This window comes from Beta vulgaris, chromosome 7 (genome assembly GCF_026745355.1).
Source record: "Beta vulgaris subsp. vulgaris cultivar EL10 chromosome 7, EL10.2, whole genome shotgun sequence".
Taxonomy (NCBI): domain Eukaryota; kingdom Viridiplantae; phylum Streptophyta; class Magnoliopsida; order Caryophyllales; family Amaranthaceae; genus Beta; species Beta vulgaris.
In genome coordinates this window covers 19968808-19977565 of record NC_079208.1, presented here as the reverse complement: position 1 = coordinate 19977565, position 8758 = coordinate 19968808, and the positions used below count along the sequence as shown (strand labels likewise).

Genomic DNA, 8758 nt, shown 5'->3' with positions numbered 1-8758 from the left:
ATACATGATATTGAAAGTGTAACCTCAAATAGTCAAATTGAATGTAATTTAATTTTTTATTTAATTAATTATTAAATGTAAGAATTTTATAATTAACATATTTAAAATTATTTTGTAGATATAAAAAAAAATTGAATTTTAATAATATTCGTTGATTAGCGGTCGGGTTCGGGTTTGAGAGCAGGTCTGTCTGAACAGGTCAGGATATAATCTTGTCGGGTGCCGGTCAGGTCTGGGTAATCCAGGTCAGGTTTCGGTCAGGTCTGGAGACTGACCCTCACAGGTCAAACCAGGTTCAAGTCAGGTCAGAATCAGGTTGACCCAGCGGTCAGATCTGTTTCTGACACCACTAGATTGAGATGAGTAGGGTGTGAATGAGGTGGAAGAGTGAGGAAGTAATAAAATAATTGATAACCACATTCCATAAGGCAACCATTGTGTATGCTTTAAAAACCCTAAAGAAACTCGTGAAACCCCAAAACCCAAACCCCCGTGTTTTCTCTCTCATCCCTACGCGTTTCTCCTCTGTTTGCCAGGCTTCTCGCCGGTGCCCAAAGCTCATCGGAGTTTTTTTCGTGTGCGCCGTTGCTCGGCTGCCTTCATCTCGTTGAGGTTGTGTGTGGAGTGCCCGTTTTCTCTCCCTCTCCTCGTCGGGCGCTGGATGTTGCGGTTGGTGCTGCCGAAATTGTTGCTGGTGTTCGCCGGTGGACTCGGTCATCGTGCTGCTGTTGTTTGTGCTTGTTGTTCTGTCGCCTTCTGTTTTCTCTCACCCGTTCTTGTTCGCTGTTGATGTTGTCGACTTGCGCTTGTCGCCGCCTCGGTGTGTTGGTAACCTTCTTTTGTTGTTGTTGTTGTTGGTGGTGGTGTCGTTTGTTTTGTTGTTGCTATTTGGTTGTTTCTTCTAATTTTGAATGAAGATTAATAATTGGGTAGTGGATGTTGAATTGTAGATGTTAGTTTTATGTTGGAATTTGATGATCTTGAAATTATAGTTGCTAATTATTTGTTGGATTAGTATATGTTAAGGAGAAGCGGTTGATTGATGGTAGAAATTATCTTTGTAGTGACAGCCCCGGTCCGAACAATATGGAGGCCCTGTGTCAAAGTTGAAAATGAGGCCCTATATAAAAAAATTCAAAGCCACGTACAATTGTCTCAGGGAGACGTCAAATGGGCCGCCATGCTTGTCGATGAGCTCCTTGGATCAGTCCAATATGTTAGAGGGACATTCTGCTATTGCTATTTCTAGACTTAAATAAACTTAAATGGGATAATCCACTCCCAATTTTAGGTAACTCAGGTGATAATTTTTTCCTAGTAACCTTTATTTGGGTCGTATGGCATCTCTTAGGCTACAAAAATGCCTAGACATAATTGTAAGGCTAATGCAGTGTAACATTTTGCTGCGCTTTCTCCTGCTATCACTTCACATTATGATAGTAGTTCTTCCATTTTTTCACAATAAGTCAGTACTCATCATATTTCCCCTTCCCCTATAACACCAAAAGCCAAAAATTCACCAAAACAATTTAATTTCTGGAAGAAAAATTCTACTCGGCTATTGAGTAAATAGGAAACAAGCAACTTCTAACATTTGTAATCAATCTATTCTAGTAAGGAGAAATTAAATTGCATTAACAATCTATTATATTAACAATTTTCAGTAGCAATGCTTGCATGCTTGACTAGCTTAATTGGCAGCATCGTGTAAGAAGAGAGAGAAAGAAGTGAGTTTTTTGGTTGGATAGGGATAGCCTGGATTTCGGGTAAGGAGAGAGAAAGATGATCTGAAGAATGAAGATGAAGATGAAAGATCAAGTGGGTAAGGAGAAATTGAGAAGGAAAGATAAAAATTGAGGAATTAGTTTTGCTGGTATGCGCATGCAGTGGATGTACAGTACTAAAGCCTTACTTTACGCTAGACCTTGGGCTTATTTAATATTTTTTTCAACTTCAGGCCCCTCTGAAAGGGAGCCCTGTTTTGAGTCCCATTGTGGACTTGTTCAAAGGCTATTATTTAGATTACTATACGTTAGAATGTGATCGATAGATTACTTAGTTGCTTTGATTAGTATAGAACTTCAACTACCTGTACTTGAACTTGAATTTGAATTTACTTATTGTTACATGTAATCTCAAAGATTGTTAATAAGTTAAGGGAATGATTATATCATGATGTAAAATTAGTCCGTGTGTTAGTATAATAGATATACTGTTCAATTACTTGTTTGAATATGTACTCAATGAGCTTAGGACAACTTAGATGTCCTGGTCTCAGTATTATAATGGTTAGGAAACAATGGTTTGAGTATAAGTTGTAAATTATGGCTTTGTCAAGGAATTCTAGTATAACAAATTGGTATTCTGACTACGTAAAATATTTGGTATAGTTAGTCAGACTATGCCAAGGCCATTAGTAAGTAGTACTGTTAGAAAGAGTAATTTGTTTAATTTATCTAAATGTTTAGTGGGGCCTAATTATACCATATAAACTATAATTTTCATGCTTGCTAATTGGTTTTGTAATTCTTGAAATGACATTAATTAGAATAGTTATATAAATGAGAAACAATGTTATTGTTGAGATCATAGGGTTAGCTTCTGAGATGCACTTTAACCAGTGGCGGATCCAGCGTGGGTTCAGTGGGTTCAACTGAACCCACGTGGATCCGGTATAAAAACAGCGAAACTGGGCAAAACAAAAGATGTAATATATATATCAAAGCGAATTATATTAATGTAAGGCATTGTAGCTCAGTGGTAAAGTATGGTTTTGCACTGCTGCTATTTGTTTCTACCGCGCATGGGTCGCGGTTTCGAAACTTGGCAAATGTTTTTTGTATTTTCTTTTCCCTTTTTTTGTCCTCTCTTTATGCTTATGTTATATTTTTTTATCCTCCCTTTATTTTTTTTAAGTTCTCTTTTTATTTATAAATCTCTCCCTCCTACCAAATATAAATATAGTAAAATCTAATGAATTTGGTTAATTTTCATTATCTTTTTGTCTACATCATGTTTGTCCTAGTTAGTTGTTAAAGTTTCATATTTTTGTTAAAAAATTGATAGTCTTTTTTTACTAAAAGAAACTAATTACCATATTTTTTTTCAATAATGATGTAATAAAGAATGAGATCTCCGCTAAGTTCAATTGTTAAAAGTTTAACTTTTTTCCGGTTCTTTAAAAAATTATAACTCCAAATAAAAAAATTTAATTTGAAATTTATATTAAAATTATTCCGAACCCACGTGGTCCAATTCCTGGATCCGCCACTGACTTTAACTTGTTTATAATGGAAGGATGTCACTGTCAGAAGATCGGTGAAAGTATTATATGAAGAATGTTCATCGATTTATTCTATTTATCTAGAACTTAATAATATAGCTACTAGCTCTTTCGTTGTTGTTAAGATAAATCAAAAGGTTAATTGTGGAAGGTAAAAAAGTATAATATGATTCTAGATATTTAATGGTGTCATGAAGAAGTGATATGAATGCAAAGGCACTTGTTAACCATGAGCATATTGACTTGACCATGAAAACTTTAGGGTTTCAAATCAAGAATAAGAACCAAGTCTTAGGTTGTGTGCTAACATGGAACCTAGAGGATGGCGTGGAAAGGAGTGAAGAGAAGTCCTAGTCTTATTAGGATTACTCCTAGCTTACTACATAGAATCCTAGTTCTATTAGGATTGTTATGTTTATCTTTATGTTTTATGTTTTAAAGTTGTTAAAAAGATACACATGTGACTTGTACATGTTATCTTTAGGAGTCTAATTAGGAGTCTAAAGTAAAGTAGGAGTAGGATAAGTTTATGTTTTCCTAGTTAAAGTAGAATAAGTTGTACCCTATATAAGGGAGTTGATTTTCGTTCAATAAACTTAGAGTGTTTTAGTTAATTTTCGATCTTCTTGATTGTGTGCTTGTATGCTTACAATTGAAAGCCATTAATTATTCTTCAGGAGTGTTGAATACTTAGTGTTAAACATCTTAATTCCAGGAGTGGTTTAAGAGTGTTTAAGAGTCTTTATTCAAGGTTTAGGAGTGTTCTTGAGTAAATTCATATCCTTGTTCGAGTACTTTGAGTGTTTGTTCGAGTTTCTTGAAGTTTATAACATCAAGATTCAACTTCATACTTGATTATTAGACTTCTTAGTTTAGTAATCATATCAAGTGGTATCAGAGCACAACAAGCATTTGAATCTATCATATCAAGATTCCATGTAGTTTAATTGAGGTTCATTCGAAACTTTTCTTCTATCATGGTACCTATCACAGAGTTATTGAAGAAAGGAGAGTTTACTTGGACTTCCTTAGCACAACAAGCATGTGAAGATATAAAAGGTAAACTATGTTGTGCACTTGTTTTAGCTTTACCTGATTTCCATAAACTATTTGAGGTGGAATGTGATGCAAGTGGAGTAGGGATTGGAGCTATTCTATTGCAAGAGAAGAGGCCAATTTCATACTTTAGTGAGAAATTGAGTGGAGCTAAACTCAATTATTCTAACTATGATAGAGAGTTTTATGCCATTGTTCGTGCATTAGATCATTGGTCACATTATCTTAGACCAAAACCTTTCATCTTCATTTGATCATGAAGCATTAAAGTACATTCATGGACAACAAAAGCTCAATCATAGACATGCTAAGTGGGTGGAGTTTCTCAATCATTCACATTTTCTTCAAGGTATAAAGAAGGTAAGACAAACATAGTTGCAGATGCCTTGTCTAGACGTTCCTATTTGTTAACTATTGTGGATGCACAAGTCCTAGGGTTCGAGCATTTAAAGGAGTTATACAATGAGAAGATGTGGATTTCAAAGAAAAATGGTTCGACAAGATGGTTCTTATGTGTTACATGAAGGTTTTCTTTTCAAAGGAAACAAGTTATGTGTGCCTAAGTGTGGTGTGAGAAGACTTCTAGTAAGGGAGGTTCATAGTGGAGGAGTTGCTGGACATTTTGGAGTTAAAAAGACTCTTGATACTTACAAGAAAACTTCTATTGGCCACACATGGTAAAGATGTTCACTTGGTGGTTACCATTGTGCTACTTGCAAAAGTCTAAGAGTACTTTCCATAAAGGCTCTATACACCTTTGCCAGTTCCTCATCAACCATGGGATAGTGTGAGCATGGATTTTATAGTAGGGTTGCCTCGAACTCAAAGAGGGAAAGATCCATTATGGTGGTAGTGGATCGTTTCTCTAAGATGGCTCACTTTGTTCCTATGCATAAAACTGATGATGCCTCACATGTAGCTGATTTATACTTTAGAGAGATCATTAAACTACATGGAATACCAAGGAGATTGTATCTGATAGGGATTCTAAATTCCTAAGTCACTTTTGGAGTGTTTGTGGGCATGCTAGGTACTAAGTTACTCTTTAGTACAAGTCATCATCCTCAAACAGATGGCAAACTGAGGTAACAAATCGCACTTGGAGCTTTGCTAAGGGATTGGTGAGTAAGACTCAAAAGGATTGGGATATCAAGCTTGCTCATGCAGAATTTGCTTATAATAGAGCACATTCTTCTACTACATCTCATTCACCATTTGAGGTAGTGTATGGTATTAATCCTTTACTTCCTATTGATTTTGTTGCAATGCCTAAACATGAGATACATATGGATGCAAAGAAGATATTAGAAGCATTCAACAAAACTTGTGAACAAGTAAAGGCAAGGATTGAAAAGATGAACATTCAATACAAGACAAGGGCAAAAGGGGCGCAAACAACTAGGTTCAAGGTTGGTGATCTTGTATGGATACATTTAGGAAAAGAGGTTTCCTAGCAAAAGGAAGAACAAGCTTATGCCTCGAGCTGATGGACCATTTGAGGTTGTTGGAGTCATTGGAGATAGTGCTTACAAAATTGATTTACCAGATGAGTATGAAATGTAAGTGCTACTTTCAATGTGGGTGATCTATCTCCTTACTATGATGATGAGAATTTGACGGCAAATTCTTTTGTGGAGGGGGAGAATGATATGGATGCAAAGGCATTAGTTAACCATGAGCCTATTGACTTGACATGGACACTTTAGGGTTTAAATCAAGAACAAGAACCAAGTCTTGGCTTGTGTGTAACATGGGACTTAGAAGGAGGCGTGGAAAGGAGTAAGAGGAGTCCTAGTTCTGTTAGGATTACTCCTTGCTTGCTACATAGAATCCTAGTTCTGTTAGGATTGCTATGTTTAATGTTTTACAAGATAAACATGTGCTTGTACATGTTATCTTTAGGCGTGTGTTTTACTAATTAGGAGTAGGATAGATTTATGTTTCCAAGTAGGATTAGTATAATCTTTTATGTTTTCATAGCTGAAATAGCATAAGTTGTACCCTATATAAAGGGATCGATTTCTTTCAATAATACTTAGAGATTTTATGTGTGTTTATACAACTTCTTGATTGTTTGTTTACAAAGCTTACAATTGAAACCAATAATAATTCTTCAGGAGTGTTGAATTCTTAGTGTTAAACATCTTAATTCCAGGAGTGGTTTTGAGAGTGTTTAGAGTTTTATTCAAGTTTCAGGAGTGATCTTGAATAAATCCATATCCTTGTTCGACTTTTATCCTTGTTGTTCGAAATTCTTGGAGTTTTTTTTGCAAGATTCATATTCATACTTGATTATTAGACTTCTTGGTTTAGTAATCATATCAGGAGGAGAAGATAGATGGTAGATACGACTACCAATTAGAGTTTTAGGAAAACAAGTTCAGTTAAGCTCCAATAAGTCCTAATAAGATCAAATAAGTTATGGCCTAATAAGTTATAGGATAAGTTTCAGGATTTCATATAAGTTCCAATAAAATCTGATAAATTCAAATAAGTTTAGAAAAAAAGGTGAAAAGACATCTTATGAATAGAATAGTGATACATCTATCCTGAAATCGGGTTTATCATAGCCCGAGTAGATACTTGATATTATTGTGTATTGTATAGAGAATAGAGAGTTAGCAATAGAGGAGAGAGAGATTGAAAGCGATCATTGGGGGATGAGAAGGTCTACTATAGTTACTTCTTCTAGGTAGTATGTGAACATGGCTGTTTGAGTAAAAACATATTGTTGGTGTATCAGGTACAATACATACTGTGGTGATGATCTTCTTAAAGGACATTGTACCAGCTGCATCAAAAAACATAGACACTAGATTCATACTCTTGGACAAAGGCAAGATAACCGTGGAAGGTCAAAACAGGAGCTGTTTAACACTTGTGGCAGATGAGATGGGAATGTGATATTTTCCAGCCAGGCGACATTGTCGACCTCTCTAATGGCATATTTTCTTACCAGCGTAACAATCTCGTGTTGAGGGCAGGCAAGAGAGGGAAGCTTGAGAAGGTAGGTGAATTTACATTGTCATATGTCGAAACCCCCAATATAAGCGAAATCAGTTGGGGTCCTGATCCGAATAACCCTAAGAAGTATGTTCAAGGAAGTATCGTTTCGCCTTACTCTCGCGTCTTTCCTCCCGTTCGTTAGCCATTGTGTCCTGTTAGAAAGCTTTGTTGCAAAGTGTTGCTCATCTCATGCCCATTTGAAATCTGCCTGATGTATGATAGCTTCTACTTTGCTCATAACAACTCCTGAAGATTGTACCTGTTTGATAAAGTATTAATTGTTGTTTGTTAATGCCATCACTTGAAAATTCTCGTTGATCTTGAGAAAGGAGGCTTTGGTACAGTAAGATACTTAGTTGCATAATCAGTTGAATAATGTTGTCGAAAATATATTTCGCCTTTCTAGCATTCTCATCTAATAAGTTTTGTTCGAAATAAAAATATGACCACGTACCTAATGCTATATTTCTACTTGAAAATTACATAAAGACCACCACATCCTTGCCAAAGCCCCAAAGGGTAATCTAGAAAAAGATGATGATCAATTTCTACTTGAAAATTACATAATACACATTCTAGCGGGAGATAAACATGACTACTCTCTAATCTCTTCTTTGTGGGTAACCTATTCTGACAAATTCTCCAAAGAAAAAATTTTATTTTGGGAGGAATATCAATGTGCCATACCCAATAATAAGGGATTTTATCAGGAGGGTTCAATCCATACTTTTGCAACAAACAGCACCAGACTTAACCGAATACTCACCATCTGCGGTTAAACCCCAAAACACCTTATCTGGCATCGAATTAGCTGGGACAAAAATTTGAGTTATAATAGCTACAATTGAATCTAGGACAACTTGAGAAAGCAGTTCTTGATTCCATTGTCCATTATTCACTAAAAAATGGCTAACTTTCAAATCTTCTGTTCCTTGTACAAGCTCGCTTTTATAAGATATCAGCACATTAATTGCCCAATTATCATACCAAAAAGAGATAGAAGCTCCATCTCCAACTGTCCACCTAAGTCCTTGTTTAAAAGGATTTCTCAAATTCATTAACTTACGCCAAGAAACATTGGCCTTAACTTTATACGAAAATAAGCTATCATGCTTTAGATATTTGTGTCGGACTAGTTTAACCCACAAATTGTATGGCTTTCTAATGATCTTACAGATGAGCTTTAATTATAGGGCTTGATTATCGACTTTTGTCTTTCTTAAACCTAGTCCATCAAAAATCTTAGGTTGACAAATTCTATCCCAACCCATCAGGTTAGGGGATTTAGAGTTAGCAGTCTTATTCCATAAGAAATTTCTATAAGATTTATCCAAAGAAGACAGAATTGAAGGTGGAAGAGAGAAGCTATGCATCTAAAAGTTCGCCTTAGTGGCCAGATTTGACTGAATTAAT

At 35.6% G+C, this 8758-nt stretch overlaps 1 pseudogene; it reads left to right on the top strand.

Moving 5' to 3' along the window:
* The first annotated feature begins 447 nt into the window (after positions 1–447).
* On the top strand, positions 448–7661 carry LOC104899263 (uncharacterized; annotated as a pseudogene).
* Positions 7662–8758: the final 1097 nt, after the last annotated feature.